Below are 20,914 nucleotides of genomic sequence, written 5' to 3'. Positions count from 1 at the left end.
TGTACTATGTTTACATGTCCTGTTGTGCTGCTGCACGAAAGAATTTCATTGTTCTATCTGGGACAAGATACAAGATACATTTATTTGTCACATGTGCCAGATGGCACAGTGAAATGAGATTCCCATACAGCCATACAATAAAAATAAAGAACACAATACACGCTAGAATTCAACATAAAAACATCCCCACACAGCAGAATCAAATTTTCCCACTGTGAGGGAAGGCACCAAAGTCATTCTCTTCCTCTAATGTTCCCCAATGTTCACCCGTGGTCGGGGCCTCCCTGAGCCCTCCGCAGTCGCCGCTACGGGCGGCCCGATGTTCAGGCCCGCTCGCCGGGGTGATGTAAGTCCGACGTCGGGGCTGGGGGACGTCCTCAGCGGCCTGGACAACAGAATCGGCCCCCTCCTATGACATATGATAATAAAACACACTTGATTAGATACAAGCTCTTTGGCCCAATTCGTCCATGCTGACCAAGCAAGTCCCACCTGTCTGCATTTGCCCCATATCCCCATATTTAACCTATTAGGACTGACAACACTGGCCTCTTTCAACCTACTTTCACCTCTAGATAGAATGGATGCAGAGACTAAAATTAAGGCTACACATGACAGCAAGGTGGTGAATCTGTGGAATTTATTGCCACAGATGGCTGTGCAGGCCAAGTCAATTTTCACACGGGCATGTTTGCTAGCTCTGTAGGGGAGGGTTGAAACGAGAATTAGAGAGAGATGGAAACTCAAACAGCCTGACTAGAGAGGGAGAAATAAGAACATAGAATAAGTAGAATTAGGCCATCGGCCCATCAAGTCTATTCCGCCATTCAATCATGGCTGATCCATCTCTCCCTCCTAACCCCATTCTCCTGCCATCCCCCCATAACATCTGACAACCGTGCTAATCAAGAATCTATCTATCTCTGACATATATCCACTGACTTTGCCTCCAAAGACTTCGGTGGCAAATTCCACAGATTCACCACCCTCTGACTAATGAGAAATTTCCTCATCTACTTCCTAAAAGAACATCCTTTAATTCAGAGGCTATGACCTCCAGTTCTAGACTCTCCCACTAGTGTAAACATCCTCTCCACAAGCCTTTCATTATTCTGAACGTTTCGATGAGGTCCCCCCTCATTCTTCTAAACTCCAGCGAGTATAGGCCCAGCGAATAAGGAGAGAAATGAAAGAAAGAAAACAAAAATATAATATGAAATTATGGACAAGAGTCAAATAGGGTCGCAGTAGCATCAGTGTGCTAAATAAATGATCAAAATTGACCCAAAAAAAGCATGCATAAAAACTTTATATATTACTCAACCAAGTGGGACCCGTTGGGTCCCTGTCACACAGGAGGCCTGGTCCCTCGATGCAACCCGTTCCCCCAACATAATATTCCACCACTCACCCATAGCCCTCAACTGTGCAGAGGCGGCTCATTTCACTTATACCCAGCACAACCTCCCCCTCCTGTCCAGTCTCCCTCTGCCAGGACTCAGTCTTCTGTGATTGCCACATTGTTGCAAATGAGATCCCATTGTGATGTCATAGCTGTAACTGTCAGTGCAACTGCCGCTGCAGTGTTCAAGATTCTTTCTCAAACTGAATTTTGTAAAGTTAAAAATGTGAATAACTTGTAAAATAAAACATCAATCGGAGGAAACTTGATGAAAACACATCACAAGACTATCGTGAGTACGGTTGTGCAAAAGTCTCACTCACTCACACGCAGACATCCAAACAAACAGGATGAGAGTTTTAGTAATATACGAGACCAAGTGGGACCCGTTGGGCACCGTTTCCCCAACGCAATATTCCACCACTCGCTCGTTCCCCCAATGCAACCCGTTCCCCCAATGCAATATTCTACCACTACCCATAGCCCCCAGCTTCGCAGGTGTGGTTCATTTCCACTCAATCCCCAACATTCCTTCTTCACCCTCCCTCTTCTCACTCCTCTCTCCCCTCTCCCCATTCCCTGCTCTGCCACTCCTCACCTCTCCCCTATTGCACTCCCCCACTAAACACAATGTGTAAATAACATTTCTCATTCTCCCCTCCCCAACTCCCTCCCTCGCCTTACCACTATGTAACAAATCTCTCATTGCACTGGGTGGAACATTGTTGATGGGCAGTTTATGTAAATGAGGTGACGTCATTGTGAGGTGGGGCACTGTTCATGGGCAGTTTATGTAAATGAGATCCCATTGTGATGTCATAGCTGTAACTGCCACTGCAACTGCCATTGCAGTGTTCAAGTCATTCTTTCTCAAACTGGATTTTGTAAAGTTAAAAATGTGAATAACTTGTAAAATATAACATAAATCTGAACAAAACTTGTTGAAACACCACAGGACAATTGTGAGCAAAGTGGTGCAAAAAATATGGTGCTATTGTGTACCCATTTGCCTAATTTCAGGATCTCACTCATTCACTCACTCACTCACTCACTCACACACTCACAGACATCCAAACAAACAAGATGAGAGTTTTAGTAATATACTAGACCAAGTGCAGACCCGTTGGGTCTGTTCCCGCAACGCGCGGTTGCGAGGGGAGGGGGCGGCCTGAGGCGTTACACACACACTAACCAACCTCTCACACACGCACACACACACTAACCACCCCCATTGCTATTATATTAAGGGAGGGAGGTGAGGGGTAGGGCCACCCAGCAGCCGTCGGCCTCAGAGTAAGCGTCAGCTGCATGGCCTCGCATCATCGGCACTTCAGACCCAACTTCAGACTTCAGAGGGGGGAGGGTGGAGGGGGCGGGGGGGAGGGTGGAGGGGCGGGGGGGCGTGATGCCGAGTGAGCCTGCGGGCCGCCAGCGAGGACGGCAAAAAGCAGCGGGGGACCAGCCAATCTTTGGCTTCAGCCCGCGTGACAGATCCGGGCCGGGGGGGGTGTGTGGAAGTGGAGGAGAGCCGTGCGGCAGCAGCTGTTATGGCCGCGCGGGAGACGCGATGAGAAGGTGGCCAGCAGGAGGCGACAAAATAAGTGAGGGGGGGGGGGCGGGAGGAAGGATTTTATTAAAAATGTGTACAGAAAAATGACTAAATTTAATGAGGAGTGGATCAGCGAATGTAAAAGTAAAATCGCTAGCGAAATGGTAAAAATCTCGGCGTTTTTGCGTCTGGTTTTGGCGGAGTAACAAATCAAAGGCAAAAATAATGACATACACCCACATACTCACCCACACACACACAGAGTTTTAATAGATAGATAGATAGATAGATAGATAGATAGATAGATAGATAGATAGATAGATAGATAGATAGATAGATAGATAGATAGATAGATAGATAGATAGATAGATAGATAGATAGTGCAAAACATTTGTAACATTGTAGATGAACTAACATAACGAACAGCAGGATGAGCATGATCTGAAAGCTATAATAGAGACATGGTTGCAAGAGGATTGAAGTCTGGAACTTTATATTCATGGATATTCATCCTTTGAGGAAGAGTGGGCTAGAAGGGATGGGTGGTGAGGTAGCACTATTAATAAGAGGTGAAGTAAGTAAAGATGCGAGAGACAATCTTGACTCAGATGATGATGAGTTAATTTGGGTGGAGTTAGGAACATCAAGGGAAAGAAGACACTGAGAAGTGTGTTTAGACCAAACAGTAGACACCTTTAGGAAAGGTAACAAATAATGGATGTTTGTAAAAAGGTCAGAGCAATGATTATGAGAAATTTTAATCTTTGCACAGATTCTGTTAATCAAGTTGGAAATGGTAGAGTGCATTAGAGATGGTTTCCTAGAGCAATATGTGATGGAGCCAACTAGAGAACAGGGCCTCTTGTGCTTGCTAATCTGAAATGAGGAAGTTAATAAAGGGCCGGCGGCATGGTGGCGCAGCGGTAGAGCTAACGCCTTACAGCACCAGAGACCCGGGTTCGATCCTGACAATAGGTGCTTGTCTGTACAGAGTTTGTACGTTCTCCACATGAGCTGCGTAGGTTTTGTCCGAGATCTTCGGTTTCCTCCCACTCTCCAAAGACGTACGGGGTTGTAGGTTAATTGGCTTGGTATAAAATGTAAATTGTCCCCAGTGTGTGTAGGATAGCGTTAATGTGCGGGGATCGCTGGTAGGTGCGGACTCGGTGGGCCTAAGGGCCCTGTTTCCACACTGTATCTCTAAACTAAATTAAACATTCAGGATTTAATGTGAGAGAGATGATTAGCCCACTTCTCCAGTGGAGCGATCTTAATAAATATGTGAATATGTACATCAAGATCTCTTTGTTCCTGGACACTTCACAATGTGCTGCCATCTATTGTACAATCGCTTTCGCCCCTGTCCCACTTAGGAAACCTGAACGGAAACCTCTGGAGACTTTGCGCCCCACCCAAGGTTTCCGTGCGGTTCTCGGAGGTTGCAGGTGGTTGCCGGAGGTTGCAGGTAGTGGAAGCAGGTAGGGAGACTGACAAAAACCTCCGGGAACCTCCGGGAACCGCACGGAAACCTTGGTTGGGGCGCAAAGTCTCCAGAAGTTTCGGTTCAGGTTTCCTAAGTGGGACAGGGGCATTAAGCTCTCGCACTTCCCCAGATGCAGTGCTTGACATGTCTTCGAACTGAAATGCCGGGGGGGGGGGGGGGGGGGGGGGTGACTGCCAATCACCCCCCCCCCGGACTCTTATTATTATTTATTCAAATCATTTGCTATGTCGCTCTTCCAGGGAGATGCTAAATGCATTTCGTTGTCTCTGTATTGTACACTGACAATGACTATTAAAATTGAATCTGAATCTGAATCTGAATCTGATCTGAATAATTTGCAGTATTTCTGCCCCAATAACCCAATTGTCCACATCCTCCTGAAGACTTGAAAGTCTTTGGTGAATTATTCAGTAGTCAAGAGTGTTTTATCGTCATGTCCAAAAATGGAACAACGATATTCTTACTTGCAGAGGCACAATAGGTATGTAAACACCATAATAAACAACAAAAAATTTCAGTGCTTTCATATCTAAAAACAAACAATAATAGTGCCAAGCCAAAAACATTGCCCACAAGTCTATGTAATTCAGAACTTATTTGGAAACTGTAATGTTGTCGTGTTTAATACATTCATGGTTGTAGGGAGGGATGAAGCTGCTACTGAACCTGGACATTGCAGTTTTCAGGCTCCTATACCTTCTTCCCGATAGCAGGAGTGAAATGAGTGCGTGACCAGGGTGGTATGGGTCTCTGATGATGCTGGCTGCCTTTTTGAGGCAACGACTCTTGTAGATCCCTGCGATGGTGGGGAGGTCAACTCTGGAGAGGGTCCAGAGAAGGTTTACAAGAATGATCCCAAGAATGAGTATGTTAACCTATGATGAGCATTTGTCGGCACTGGGCCTGTACTCGCTGGAGTTTAGAAGAATGAGGGGGGACCTCTACAGAATGGTGAAAGGCTTGGATAGAGTGCATGTGGAGAGGATGTTTCCACTAGTGGGAGAATCTAGGACTAGAGATGAAAGCCTCAGAATCATAGAAACATAGAAAATAGGTGCAGGAGTAGGCCATTCAGCCCTTCGAGCCTGCACCGCCATTCAATATGATCATGGCTGATCATCCAACTCAGTATCCTGTACCTGCCTTCTCTCCATACCCCCTGATCCCTTTAGCCACAAGGGCTAAGCCACAAGGGTGTTCTTTTAGGAAGGGGATGAGGATAAATTTATTTAGTCAGAGGATGGTGAATCTGTGGAATTCTTTGCCACAGAAGGCTGTGGAGGCTGCTATTGGATATTTTTAAGGCAGAGATAGATAGATTATTGATTAGTGCAGGTATCAGAGGTTATGGATAGAATGCAGGAGAATGAGGTTAGGAGAAATAAATCAGCCATGATTGGATGGCGGAGTAGATGGGCTGAATGGCCTAATTCCACTCCTATCACTTGTGACCTTATGACCAAATGGACAATGTTCACCACATTTTGCAATCATCTCCGTTCCTGGTCGTTCGAGTCTCCGAGCCAGGCCATGATGCATCTGTAGACCTGCAGAAGCGCAGGAGAGTATTTGGTGACGTCCTGAATCTCCCCATCTACTAAGGAAGTAGAGGTATTTATATTATCAGCAAAGTCCTAACCGTGTCTCCTTCATTAATATATCAATCATTAATATGTACGCATAAAACCTATTCATCAGCCATGATTGGATGGAAGAGTAGACTCGATGGGCCGAATGGCCTAATTCTACTCCTAAAACTTGTGCGAACCTGTGAAAAAGCGATAGAAGATGTGCTGAGCCTTGTAGTGGATTAGGAATATGATGGACATAGCACGCCTTGAAGAAATGAGACTCCGACTAATAGATAAATATGACCAATTCTTAAGGAGTTGGTCTCCTTTCATCGACTTTTTGGAATCATGTGATGCAGCGGTACCATAAGGATTGCTGATTTCAGTTCATGACGTGGATAGATCTACATCTCCGAATATAGATTTGAAAAATTCTCTTTTAAGGTGCCTTTTCTTCTATTTCTACTTTCCACCTTTTCTTTTTTATTTTATTTTTTTATTTTTATTTTTTATATCCACACTTCACATTTTTCTACTCTCTACCATCTATTTTTCCACTCTTTCCCCTTTCTATTGTTTTCTTTTTCTTGTCTTGCCTACTCATAACATAAAACTAGAGGTTGTACATAGAATGGATTACGGTATGACATAGTTGGCACCTAAAATTAGGTGCCACTGTATTGTTTTGTATTGTATTAACTTCTAATAAAATAAACAAAAAACAAAACAAAAAAAAAAACAAAAAAAGAAGATGTGCTGAGCCTTGTAGAATCCCACAGGTAGCATCCTTCCAACCGTAAACATACTGACCAAGCATGACCCTCTGCTGCGTTTGTCAATTGTGGATCAATATTTGGCTTTGGATATTCGGGCTTTCACGTTTTTGACAACGCTGCCGTAAACACTCTGTTGAAATCCACGAATGCACTTCCCTCAACAACCCTCCGCAAAAATGCAATCAAGTTAGCAAGACAGGAACTCCAGTAACAAATCCTTGCCAACTGTTCTACTGCCTTCCTAAGTAAACAGTCATTATCTCCCTCGAAGTTGATTCCAATAATTTGCCCACCGTGGAAGTTAAACAACATCTGAAGTAACTGCTGAAACGGAGGAAATCCTCTGTACACCAGTAATATCACAGTTCAACTACTTCAAGTAACCCTTGCGTTCCCTGTCTCTCCGTCCATCCCCCACCTTAGTTCTCCGACTAGTTTCACTGCCCTTCCGATTAATTTTACTGATTGCATGCCTCGTTGTCACTTCACCCTCAGCCAACAATGACCCATTCCACATTTCCTTGATGATCGCCTGCTTTGATCTGTCATTTTCACACCCTACCCATCCATTCCTCTCGTCTCCCTCTCCCCTGACTCTCAGTTGAATGAAGGATCTCGACACGAAAAACTACCCATTCCTTCTCTCCAGAGATGCTGCCTGACCCACTGAGTTACTATTCCAGCACTTTGTGTCTATCTTCGGTGTAAACCAGCATCTGCAGTCCCTTCTTACACTGTAACATCACAGTACAACAAGTTCCCACAAACAGAAAACTTGCTGATCCTCAACACCTAAGTCCATGTTATAAAAATCCATTAACTATTGCTTCAAAAGGCAAGGTGATTATTGGAGGGGGGGGGGGGGGAGTCAGTCTCAGTTTACCCCATGATAGAAGGGGGAGGAGTTGTACAGTTTGACCAGCTGGAAGGAAACAAAAGAGAAAAATAAGACAAAGTGCTGGAGTAACTCAGCGGGTCAGGCAGCATCTCTGGAGAACATGGATAGATGACGTTTCAGGTCGGCACCCTTCTTAAGACTGATTTTAGTAGAAGGGGAAGACATCTGGAAGAGAGGTGGGGGCAGGACAAAGTCTGACAAGTAACAGGTGGATACAATAATATTATAAAATTATAATCTAATATAATAGTCAGTTATAATATAATATAATTTAAGTTAGTTCATTTCGGTTCTCTTCCAGCTTTCTCCCCCCATCCCGTACAATCAGTCCGACCCAAAACATCACCTACCTATGGTCTCCAGTGCTACTGCCTGGCCTGCTGAGTTACTCCAGCACCTTTTGTGTATGAACCAGCATCTGCAGTTGTCTGAAGGTCTCAACCCAAAATGTCACGTCTATGTCCTCCAGAGATGCAGCCTGACCCACTGAGTTACTCCAGCACTTTGTGTCTTTTTTGTTTTGTAAAGTAGCGTCTGCAGTTCCTTGTTTCTACAAGAAAAATTAGATGGAATTCCCGTACACCATTTCACCATCTCAATATCTTCTCAGCACATACAGTATGTACGGCAGATAGTGCAAATTTCACCTACATATTCTGCAAAACAATTCCGTGTTAATTTGTAATAAAAAGGAAATGCAGATGCGGGTTTAAACCAAAGTTGGACACAAAATGCTGGAGTAACTCAACAGGTCAGGCAGCATCTCTGGAGAACAGGGATAGATGATGTTTCGGGTCAGGACCCTTCTTCAGGTCTCGACCCGAAACCTCACCCATTCCTTCTTTCCAGAGATGTTGCCTGACGCGTTGAGTTACTCCGGGGGGAGGAGGGAGGGGGGGGGGGGGGGGGGGGAGGGGAGTCAGTCTCAGTTTACCCCATGAGAGAAGGGGGAGGAGTTGTACAGTTTGATAGCCACAGGGAAGAAGGATCTCCTGTGGCGTTCTGTCCTGCCTCTTGGTGGAACAGATCTGTTGCTGAAGGTTCTCCTCAGGTTGACCAGCGTGTCACGGAGGGGGTGAGCTGTGTTGTCCGGGATGCTCCACAGTTTGAGGAACGTCTTCCCCTCGAAGACCAACCTCCCATGAATCCAACTCCCCTCCAGCACGGAGCCAGTCTTCCCGATGAGTTTGTTGAGCCAAGCTCATTAAAGCTTAGTGAGTCCTTGGACCATGAATGGTAATTCAGCAAAAAAAATAGACACAAAGTGCTGGAGTAAGTCAGTGGGTCAGGCAGCATCTTTGTAGAACATGGATGACGTTTTGGGTCGGGACCATGCTGGTAGCGACCTGAGATGTCACCCACCCATGTTCTCCAGAGATGCTGCCTGACCTGCTGAGCTACTCCAGCACTTTGTATCATATTTGGTAAACCAGCATCTAGAGTTCTGAGTTTTTCCAGTTAATTCAGCAAAATGAATGAAGTATGTTGCATAAATATCTGGGGTGTAATTTGGAAGTTAGTATTTAAGGAAAGAAAGTTATTTAAAAAGTACCTATCATGTAAAGATAACGTCTTCTGTTTGTAAGACTATGCTCTTATCAACTATACGAGCTATCCACAACCAAATCGTGACTCTATCTAAGATAGACACAAAGTGCTGGAGTAACTCAGTGGGTCAGGCAGCATCTCTGGAGAATCAGAGAGAGGAGGAGAACTTCTTCAAAGTAAGCATATCTAGAGGAGATTTCACAGTGACTAGACTTTAGAAATACAGCATAAAAACAGGTATATTCGGCCCACCGAGTCTGTGCCAACCAGCGATCACCCCATACGCTAGCAGTATCCTACACACTTGGGACAATTTACAGAGGCCAATTCACCTACACACCTGCGCGTCTTTGGAGTGTGGGAGGAAACCAGAGCACCCAGAGGAAACCCACGAGGTCACGGGGAGAACGTACAAACTCCGTCCAGACAGCACCCGTAGTCAGGATTGAACCCGTGTCTCTAGACACATGACTTTATCAATGTCCCCAGAAAGTCTCAGGGGATTTCAAAGCCACTAAACTGCATTTGAAGCACAGTTATTATTTATAGTAAACGCTGAACGAATTTTAAACAACAAAACTCCAGCCATGGCACATTAAGAGTGAGGGCAGATCACCTGCAAACTAGGTGAGCACCTCCGCCCTTGTGCAATACAATCTTACAAACAAAGCAGAAATTAAATATATATCTCCACAGAAAAATCAAGCTCTGTAAAACACTGTATCATTGGAGTTCTTCATTATCAGTTGAGAATGCTTGAAGGGCTTTAACTCTACTTATGTCCCTGATGGTATAAAACAACACCAAATTAGCTGCTGTCTTCTCAGCATTATTAAGAGCTTTGGCATATCAGATGTGGTGCAGCTGGTAGAGCCGCTGCCTCACAGCTCCAGAGACCCTGGTTCGATCCTGTCCTCGAATGCTCTCTGTGTGGAGTTTGCATGTTCTCCATGTGGCCGCTTGGGTTTCCTCCGGGTGTTCCGGTTTCCTCCCACATCCCAAAGACATGCAGGTTTGTATGTTAATTGGCTTCTGTAAATTGTCCCTACTGCGTAGGATGGAACTAGTTTATGGGTGATTGCTGGTCGGCGCGGACTCGGTGGGCCGAAAAGCCTGTTAGCACTCTGTATCTCCAAACTAAACTAAACTAAACTAAACCAAACTAAACTAAAGTAAATCAAACTAAACTACACTAAACTAAACTAAGCTTTGTTTTGCATACAATCCAGTAAAATCATATAATAGTTCAAGTTCAAGTTCAAGTGAGTTTATTGTCATGTGTCCCTGTATAGGACAATGAAATTCTTGCTTTGCTTAAGCACACAGAAAATAGTAGGCATTTACTACAAAACAGATAAATGTGTCCATATACGATGATATAAATATATACACACATGAATAAATAAACTGATAGTGCAAATAACAGAAAGTGGTTGCTAATAATCAGAGTTTTGTCCGAGCCAGGTTTAATAGCCTGATGGCTGAGGGGAAGTAGCTATTCCTGAACCTGGTTGTTGCAGTCTTCAGGCTCCTGTACCTTCCACCTGAAGGTAGCAGGGAGATGAGTGTGTGGCCAGGATGGTGTGGGTCTTTGATGATACTGCCAACCTTTTTGAGGCAGCGACTGTGATAAATCCCCTCGATGGAAGGAAGGTCAGAGCCGATGATGGACTGGGCAGTGTTTACTACTTTTTGTAGTCTTTTCCTCTCCAGGGCGCTCAAATTGCCGAACCAAGCCACGATGCAACCGGTCAGCATGCACAAAATGCTAGAGTAACTCAGCAGGCCAGGCACCCATAACATCACCTATTCTTTCTCTCCAGAGATGCTGCCGGTCCCACTGATTACTCCAGCATTTTGTGTCTATTATATAGTTTTACTGGATTGTATGCAAAACAAAGCTTAGTTTAGTTTAGTTTAATTTAGTTTAGTTTAGTTTAATTTAGTTTAGTTTAATTTAGTTTAGTTTAGTTTAGTTTAGTTTAGTTTAGTTTAGTTTAGTTTAGTTTAGTTTAGTTTAGTTTAGTTTAGTTTAGTTAGGGACAGGTTAGGGCTAGGGTTAAGGTGGAGCAGTCAGGGACGGAGCAGAGCCGAAGGGCTGAATGGCCTACTCCTTCTCCTGTGGTCTATCTTTCTTTGTCACTGTGAACCAAGTTGACAGGTTCCGATTTTTTGTAAAGAAGTGTAAAGATGACGGGAAAAAAACCCACCTGCGGGCCGGATGATTTCGGGTTACGGGCCGGATCCGGCCCATGGGCCATAGGTTGCCGACCCACTGCTGAAAATGTATAAGTAAATTCAGCTGCACCTCACATAATACACACGAGGTGGCGCCTGTGAGCTCATAGTTTAATATTTAATAATTTCCATAGATGCTGCTGCACCCGCTGAGTTTCTCCAGCATTTTTGTGTACCTTTAATATTTCAGTAGTTTATTTCCAAATGTCATTCCTGCTTTCCCTGGCAATTCTCGTCATAGTTTCACAAGCATCATGTATGAAATAGGACAATATTCACAGCAGCCACAATCTTAAACAACGCTATTCAACCATATCAGCATCATCCTCAAACTCGATACTTAATTTGGGACATAAGGAACTGCAGATGCTGGAATCTTGAGCTAAACATAAAGTGCTGGAGTAACTCAGCAGGTCATGCTGGAGTAATGGATCAGCAGCGTTTAGGGTCGGGTCGCTTCTTCAGTCTGATTGGAGCTGGCGGGAGCAAGCTGAGAAAGAGAGGTGGGGGTGGGATAAAGTCTGGCAAGTGATAGGTGGATACAGGTGAAGGGGGGGGGGTGGGTTGATTGGTAGATGGGTGAACAAAGGCTAGAGATGAAAAGGAGACAAAAAACAAACTGTGAGGGGAAATCAGCCGTTCAAGCAGCATCTGTGGAGGCAGAGGGACAGTTGATGTCTCGGGTCAAGACTTGTCAGTTTCTTGTTTTGCTCCAGATTCCAGTATCTGCAATCTCCGGAGTCCCATAATCTCTTCATGCTTCTCATGGCTATGTGGAAATGCAATGTTGTCTTTTCCCTCTCTTAATGTCAACTTTGTTTTATCACTAATGACTAGAAAGAAAGATGGTGATTGTTTGTTCATTGTTTTCTTATAAATATCAAATTCACAGCTTCATTTCCCACATCGAGGAAGGGGAGCGTAAACAAGGTCGTCGGACAGCCTGCAGTCATGACCATCTTCAAGGGAGGAGACAAATTTGATTGTGGCAACTACTGAGGAATGCCCATACCTTGGTGGTCCCCACATCGTGAGCCTACTGAAGAAGGATGTGCTGGCGTTGGAGAGGGTCCAGAGGAATTTTACTAGAATGACCATGTCGTAAGGAATAGGAGTAGAATTAGGCCATTCGGCCTGCTAATTCTACTCCACCATTCAATCATGGCTGATCTAACTCTCCCTCCCAACCCTGCCTTCTCCCCGTAACCTCTGGCACCCGTACTAATCAAGAATCTATCTATCTCTGCCTTAAAAATATCCATGACTTGGCCTCCACAGCAGTGAAGAATTCCACAGATTCACCACCCTCTGACTAATGAATGAATAAAGAAGAATGGTTGGGATAATGTGTGTTGAGTTTTTTGACAGCTCTGGGCCCGTAGCCATTGGTGTTTAGATGAGGACGGATCTCATTGAAACCTACCCGATTATGAAAGGCCTGGATAGCGTGGATGTGGAGAGGTTGTTTCAGTAGCGGGAGTCAGACTGAAGAAGGGACTTGACCCGAAACGTCACCCATTCCTTCTCTCCAGAGATGCTGCCTATCCTGCGGGTTACTCCAGCTTTTTATGTCCATCTTCGGTTTAAACCAGCCTCTGCAGTTCCTTCCTACACATGACGGCCTTTAAGTTCTCCTGTCGCAATCGTAAACATGATAAGCCACATGAGTACAATTGTTGTTACGATCTACCTCCACTACTCAAGCCTGATTCATTGTTTAAGGTTTCTACACAAAGTAATCAGGTCTCAAACAACTTCACTGTGAGATACTGTCTCACATTTGCTTTATTGCAGTCGGCCGCACACCATTGACCTAACAGGGACTTAATGTTCTTTGCCGTGCCCCCCGTGCTGTACTATGGTTGGAGGAGGTAGAAATTACTGCAGGCTACCTGCAGTCTTGCTGATGCCACACCTCACAGTGACAATTTGCATTTATGTGGCGCATGTATTGTTCGAACACGTCTTGTGAGGCTGCACAGGAATGCCATCAAAATTTGACATGGAATTTCACGAGGAATTTTTAGTGGAATCAAACCAAAGTTTAATCAAAGAAGCGGGTTTCGGTTTACATAGTCCTTCATCGTGGAAACAGGCCCTTCAGCCCAACTCGTCCATGCTGGCCAACATATCTTCCTGACTTAGTCCCACTTACAATACAATGCAATAGAACTTTGTTTATCCCATGAGGGAAATCGATCTGCCAACAGTCATAAAACACAAGATACATGAAATAAAAGCGATGCATGGAAAGGATTGGGGATGTGCAAAGATTGGGGGGGGGGGGGGGGGGGACGACAGATGGCACAATGGGCTAAGTGTTCGGCTGGCAACCGGAAGGTAGCCGGTTCGAATCCCGCTTGGAGTGCATACTGTCGTTGTGTCCTTGGGCAAGACACTTCACCCACCTTTGCCTGTGTGTGAATGTGTGTGAATGTGTGTGAGTGATTGGTGGTGGTCGGAGGGGCCGTAGGCGCAGATTGGCAGCCACGCTTCCGTCAGTCTGCCCCAGGGCAGCTGTGGCTACTGAAGTAGCTTACCACCACCGAGTGTGACTGAGGAGTGAATGAATAATGCGATGTAAAGCGCCTTGAGTATTAGAAAGGCGCTATATAAATCCCATCCATTATTATTATTATTATTCTTCCCCACGACAGAAGGGAGAGGAGATTACAGTTTCAGAGCCACAGGGAAGAAGGATCTCCTGTGGCGTTCTGTACTGCATTTGGTCCATATCCCTCTAAACCTTTCCATTCCATGTACCTGTCCAAATGTCTTTTAGTTCAAATTATGATGGCCAGCAATCGAGCCAGGGTCAACTGCTTGGAAGTCAGCTGTGTTCACCACTACACCACCACCGCTTTCAGTCTGAAGAAGGGTCTGGACCCGTAACGTCACCCATTCCTCCTCTCCAGAGATGCTGCCTGACCTGCTGAGTTACTCCAGCATTTTGCGTCTATTTTCGGTGCAAACCAGCATCTGCAGTTCCTTCCCACACAAATGTCCTTTAACCCTTGTAATTGTACCCACCTTTGACAATTCCTCTGGAAGTTTGTTTAATATGCCACAACTCTCAGTGTAAAAAAACCTGCCTCTCAGGTTCCCTTTATATCTTTACCCTCTTACCTTAAAACGATGCCTCTAGTTTTAGACTTCCCCTACCCTGGGAAAAAAATTGTGACTGGGGTTAATAAAAATAGAGGACTATTGTATGGGTCTGAAGAAGGGTGTCGACCGAAAACGCCGCCCAGTCCTTCTCTCCATAGATGCTGCCTCACACGCTGAGTTACCCCAGCATTTCATGTCTAACAAAGATTGTGACAATCCATAGCGAGTGAGGTGGGTGCCTGGAATGCAGCCAGGGGTGGTGGTGGGAATGGATATGATAGTTGCGTTTACGAAGCTTTTCGAGAGGCAGGTGGGAGATTAGCTTAACTTGGCATCATGTTCGGCACAGACTTTGTGGGCCGAAGGGCCTGTTCCTGTGTTGTACTGTTCGGTCTGAAGAAGGGTCCCGTCCCGAAACTTTACATATCCATGTTGTCCAGAGATGCTGCCTGACCTGCTGAGTTACTCCAGCACTTTATGTGTCTTTTATTTTTGTAAACCGGCATCTGCAGTTCCTTGTTTCTACACGATTGAAAACCTCGTTGGCTGCAGCCAAACTGGATGATGAGGCATGTCAAAGAGTCGCCATCCTAATCCCGGGTGCTGTCAGTGTGGAGTTCGCAGGTTCTCGCTGTGACCGGGCGGGTTTCCTCCAGGTGCTCCGGTTTCCCACCGCTTCTCAAAGACTTGCGGGTTTGAAGGTTAATTGGCCTTCTGAAAATTGCCCCTAATGTGTAGGGTGGATGCGAAAGTGGGATAGAAACATAGAAACATAGAAATTAGGTGCAGGAGTAGGCCATTCGGCCCTTCGTGCCTGCCCCGCCATTCAATATGATCATATCTGATCATCCAACTCAGTATCCTGTACCTGCCTTCTCCCCATACCCCCTGATCCCTTTAGCCACAAGGGCCACATCTAACTCCCTCTTAAATATAGCCAATGAACTGGCCTCAACTACCTTCTGTGGCAGAGAATTCCAGAGATTCACCACTCTCTGTGTGAAAAATGTTTTTCTCATCTCGGTCATAAAAGATTTCCCCCTTATCCTTAAACTGTGACCCCTTGTTCTGGACTTCCCCAACATCGGGAACAATCTTCCTGCATCTAGCCTGTCCAATCCCTTAAGAATTTTGTAAGTTTCTATAAGATCCCTCCTCAATCTTCTAAATTCTAGCGAGTACAAGCCGAGTCTATCCAGCCTTTCTTCATATGAAAGTCCTGACATCCCAGGAATTAGTCTGGTGAACCTTCTCTGTACTCCCTCTATGGCAAGAATGTCTTTTCTCAGATTAGGAGAGCAAAACTGTACGCAATACTCCAGGTGTGGTCTCACCCAGACCCTGTACAACTGCAATAGAACCTCCCTGCTCCTATACTCAAATCCTTTTGCTATGAATGACTTGGAACTAGTGTGAACGGGTGATCGATGGTGGGCATGGACTCGGTGGGCCGAAGGGCCTGTTTCCATGCTGAATCTCTAAACTTGCTGTGACCACACCTTTTAAATTCTTCGTCTACTGCAAAGTGCTTTGTGATATCCTGAAGTCATGAAATGGTGCCGCTAATATAGTTTTCTTTATGTTTCTGCACTTGGCTGAATAAACATTCCAAGAAATACAAACACCACTGGTGTACCTAGGCGGAGTGTTTTTCAAAGGCAGGTAATTCAATTAAATGCTTTGTTTTTGTTTAATATTAGTGGATGTTCTGTTCCTTTCCACACAATCTATTGAGTATGGCATGTCCCTTGTAACACCTAAAATTAGAATTCCAAGCTTCCAACACTGTGCAATTTTCCTGCTCAATAATTTCAACAATAGTTGCAGTCACTTTCAGACTTCAGCAAGCATTTGAATTTAAAACTTCAGGCGTGAAGTCTCGTCAGCCGTTCTACGCCCGCCTTCCTCATTTTTACCTCGGCCCAATTATCACTTTCAACGGAGAAACTCAAAGCAGTATCAGACTAATGTTGTGCGAGAAGGAACTGCAGATGCTGGTTTAAACCGAAGATAGACACAAAAAGCTGGAGTAACTCAGCGGGACAGGCAGCATCCTTCTCTCCAGAGATGCTGCCTGTCCCGCTGAGTTACTCCAGCTTTTTGTGTCTATCTTCAGACTAGTGTTGGACTGGAGTGTCGGTTCATACATTTGCGATTCAAGGGCCTGTCCCACGAGCATGCGACTCCATGCGACAAGCGCGACCTAACGTGGTCGCCTGAGCCGTACGGCCTCGCGGGGCCGGTCCCACTTCGATCTGCCGGAGCCGTATGGAGTTGTGCGGAGCTGGTCCCGACATCGCATGGGGCTCAGAAAAACTGACCGTGTTCAAAAATCCCGCGCGGCAACGGCCTGCCTGCGCGCAGCCGCCTCGACGGCGTACGCACCGCCTCGACGGGCGTGCGCAGCGTCTCGACGCCGTACATCACGCGCGAACTTCCCGCGGCCTTCGCTCGAACTTCATGTCACTCATTCGACTTCCGCGCGGCCCCCGCTTCCGGTTTGGTCACGCTTGCTGATCATTGTCCTTATAAACCCAGGAGTCTAGCCGGGGGGTTGGGGGAAGAGAAGAGAGGAGATGGGAGGAGAAGGGAGAAGAAGGGAGAAGGGAGGAGACAGGAAGAAGCAGGGAGGAGAAGGGAAGAGAACGAAGGGAGGAGAAGGATGGAGTCTGCTGAGATGATTCTAGGGGCTCTTGTTTGGTGTTGGAAATAAAGCCCAATGGATTAGTTCATCTTATTGTGTGTGTGTGCCAGTGTATTCATTGCTGACGCCACAGAAGCCACAACATCCCCTGCGCAGAGCCTCTTTATTTTTGTACGGGTACCCAAGGTGAACATCTCCAATGTAAAGAAGACTGTCGAAGTATGTGGGGACCTATCAAAAGCAAATGCCGAATATTATTGTCAAGTCAGAAAGTGATTGTATTCAATTTATACTCCATGAAAATTAAAAGTTTAAAGATAGAACATGGAAACAGGCCCTTCGGCCCACTGAGTCCATGCTGACCTGTTCACACTTGTTCTATGTTATCCCGCTTTTGCATCCACTCTCTCTTCGGCCACAGAGAGGAGGCAGTTGACAAGGACCTGGTGATGAACCTACAGCAAAGAGACGACTTTGTAGCTCAGGATTTGTACAGATGATGGTCACAATGATTTCGGACGGAACTGACAGATGCTGGTCTACACTGAAGATAAGACACAAAATGCTGGAGTAACTCAACCGGACAGGCAGCTTCTCTGGAGCGAAGGAATAGGTGACATTTTGTATCGAGACCCTTCTCAGATCGTTGCAATTAAGGTGTCCCTGGGCCAAGTTCATAAGTTCCAAGAACAGAACTAGGCCATTCGGCCCATCAACTCTACTCCGCCATTTAAGAATAAGGGACCAGTTAAGAATAAGGGGCCAGTTAAGAATAAGGGGTAAGCCATTTAGAACGGAGACGAGGAAACACTTTTTCTCACAGAGAGTGGTGAATCTGTGGAATTCTCTGCCTCAGAGGGCGGTGGAGGCGGGTTCTCTGGATGCTTTCAAGAGAGAGCTAGATAGGGTCCTTATAAAGTTGCGGAGTCAGGGGATATGGGGAGAAGGCAGGAACGGGGTACTGATTGTGGATGAGCAGCCATGATCACATTGAATGGCGGTGCTGGCTCGAAGGGCCGAATGGCCTACTCCTGCACCTATTGTCTATTGTCCAATGTCTATTCAATCATGGCTGATCTATCTTTCCCTCTCAACCGACTGGTTTGTTTAGCCCATCCCACATGATGAGGTTGTAAACTAGTTCATGTAGTTCCTCTCCATCAGCTTCAACAAGGATATCATCCTCTCCTGATGCCTTGATGTTCCTCAGTTGACATATGGGCTTATTGACTTCTTGTGGCTGGATGGGATAATGGAATCAAGGGAATTCACTTCAAGGATTGAGTTGCCATTCAGGAGTTCTTTAAAGAGTATTTTTCAACAAGTTCTGACTAACCCGTTACCTTTGATAAGCTCTCCTCCATACTAGGCTGCCAGTGTTATGGGGCATTTAATGTTTGGGGCGTAGTTAATGTGAATTATTGGAGTTTTTATAGAGTTATAGTCATACAGTGTGCAAACAGACACTTTGGCCTAATGTGTCCATGCTAACACTATGTACAGTAGTCCCACCTGCCTGCAGTTGCCCCATATCCCATCCATGTACCTGTTTAAATGCTTCTTAAATGTTGCGACAATCCCTGCCTCAACTACCTCTTCTGGCAGCTCATTCTATATACCTACCACCCTTTACCTACTAAAAATGTTGCCCCTCAGGTTCCTATTAATCCCCCCTCATCTTTAACCTATATCCTCTGGTTCCCAAATCCCCTCTTCTGGGTAAAAGATTCTGTGCATTTTACCTGATCTATTCCTCTCATGATTTTGTCCACCTCTATAAGGTCACCCCTCATCCTCCTGTGTTCCAAAGAACAAAGCCCTAGCCTGTCCAACCTCTCCCTGCAGCTCAGGCCCTTGGGACCTTGCAACATCCTCGTAAATCTACCCTGCACCCTTTCCAGCTTGACATCTTTCATAAAGCGTGACCAAAACTGAGTACAATGCTCCAAGTTCCTTGATGCTTCAGGTTTGGGGCCTTAAGGCAGCATCCCTGGAGAACATGGATAGGTGACATTATGGGTCCCAGCCTGAAATCAACTATCCATGTTCTCCAGAGATGCTGCATGACATGCTGAGCTACTCCAGCACTTTGTGTTTTTTCTGGGTAAACCAGCATCTGCAGTTCCTTGTATCTACATCTTAAAGTGTGTTATTTTTAAATGTCACCTAAATTAATTGCATATGAAAAGACAGTGTCCTTGGACAATGATCCTGCATATTCAAGGCACGTGCAGTAGCTAATTTACCTCTCGACCTGTCATCAATGGAACATTAGAATGTAGGAAGCAACTGGAACAACCAGAGAAAACCTTGGACACAGGGAGCAAAGTCTGAAGAGGGGTCCCAATCCGTAACGTTGCCTCTCCAGGTTCTCCGTGGATCCTGCTGGTAAAACTAAAGGTAGGTTAAACTGGTAAACCTACGCTGCACTCCCTCCCTGTGTTGCCTTCTTAGATATCTTCTGTTGCTCTTTAAAAGTTTCCCAAACCTCTGGCTTCCCGCTCATCTTTGCTATGTTATATTTCTTCTCTTTTATTTTTATACTCTTCCTGACTTCCAACTTCCCTTGTCAGCCACGGTCGCCCCTTACTCCCCTTGGAATCTTTCTACCTGTTTGGACCCTTCTTCAGACTGATTGTGGTTGGGGGGGTGAAAGAAAGCTGGAAGAGGGGTGGGCACAGGACAAAGCCCGGCAAGTAAAAGGTGTATACAATAATATAATACAATTATAATATAATACAATATATAATATTGTATATGTATACGTATAATATAGTACATCATATAATATTATATATATAATAAATAATATATAATTGTAGTATAGTATAATATTCAGTTATATGATATAATTTGTTATAATATATTAATTTTAATACTATAGAACATAGAACATAGAACATAGAAATTAGGTGCAGAAGTAGGCCATTCGGCCCTTCGAGCCTGCACCGCCATTCAATATGATCATGGCTGATCATCCAACTCAGTATCCCGTACCTGCCTTCTCTCCATACCCTCTGATCCCCTTAGCCACAAGGCCCACATCTAACTCCCTCTTAAATATAGCCAATGAACTGGCCTCGACTACCCTCTGTGGCAGGGAGTTCCAGAGATTCACCACTCTTTGTGTGAAAAAAGTTCTTCTCATCTCGGTTTTAAAGGATTTCCCCCTTATCCTTAAGCTGTGACCCCTTGTCCTGGACTTCCCCAACATTGGGAGCAATCTTCCTGCATCTAGCCTGTCCAACCCCTTAAGAATTTTGTAAGTTTCTATAAGATCCCCTCTCAATCTTCAAAATTCTAGAGAGTATATATTATGTATACACTATACTCTCTTTAATACTACATTATAATATAAAGAATTCCTTTTAAAAATAGATAATATTTTATGTTTTTATTGGCCGATAACATTTTGTTCTTTGTATTGTAATTAATTTCAGCAATATAAATCCCTCTATTGTAAATTAGATTTGATTACATTAATATGCTGTATTATTCCTCTTATCTGAAGTGGATCTAAAATCACCACGTCCATAACCTTGCCTTTGGCCTGTTTGAACAGACCAGGTCTGTTACAGGTAGACAAAGGTTCCTTTCCCAAATGGAGGAGAAACAGTCAGGGCTTTGTTAACCACCTTTGAGGGCTCCCTTCTCCCAACTCCCGTACCCTATTGTG

The sequence above is a fragment of the Amblyraja radiata genome, chromosome 19 (assembly GCF_010909765.2).
Source record: "Amblyraja radiata isolate CabotCenter1 chromosome 19, sAmbRad1.1.pri, whole genome shotgun sequence".
NCBI lineage: Eukaryota > Metazoa > Chordata > Chondrichthyes > Rajiformes > Rajidae > Amblyraja > Amblyraja radiata.
Note: the sequence above shows the minus strand (reverse complement) of the source record.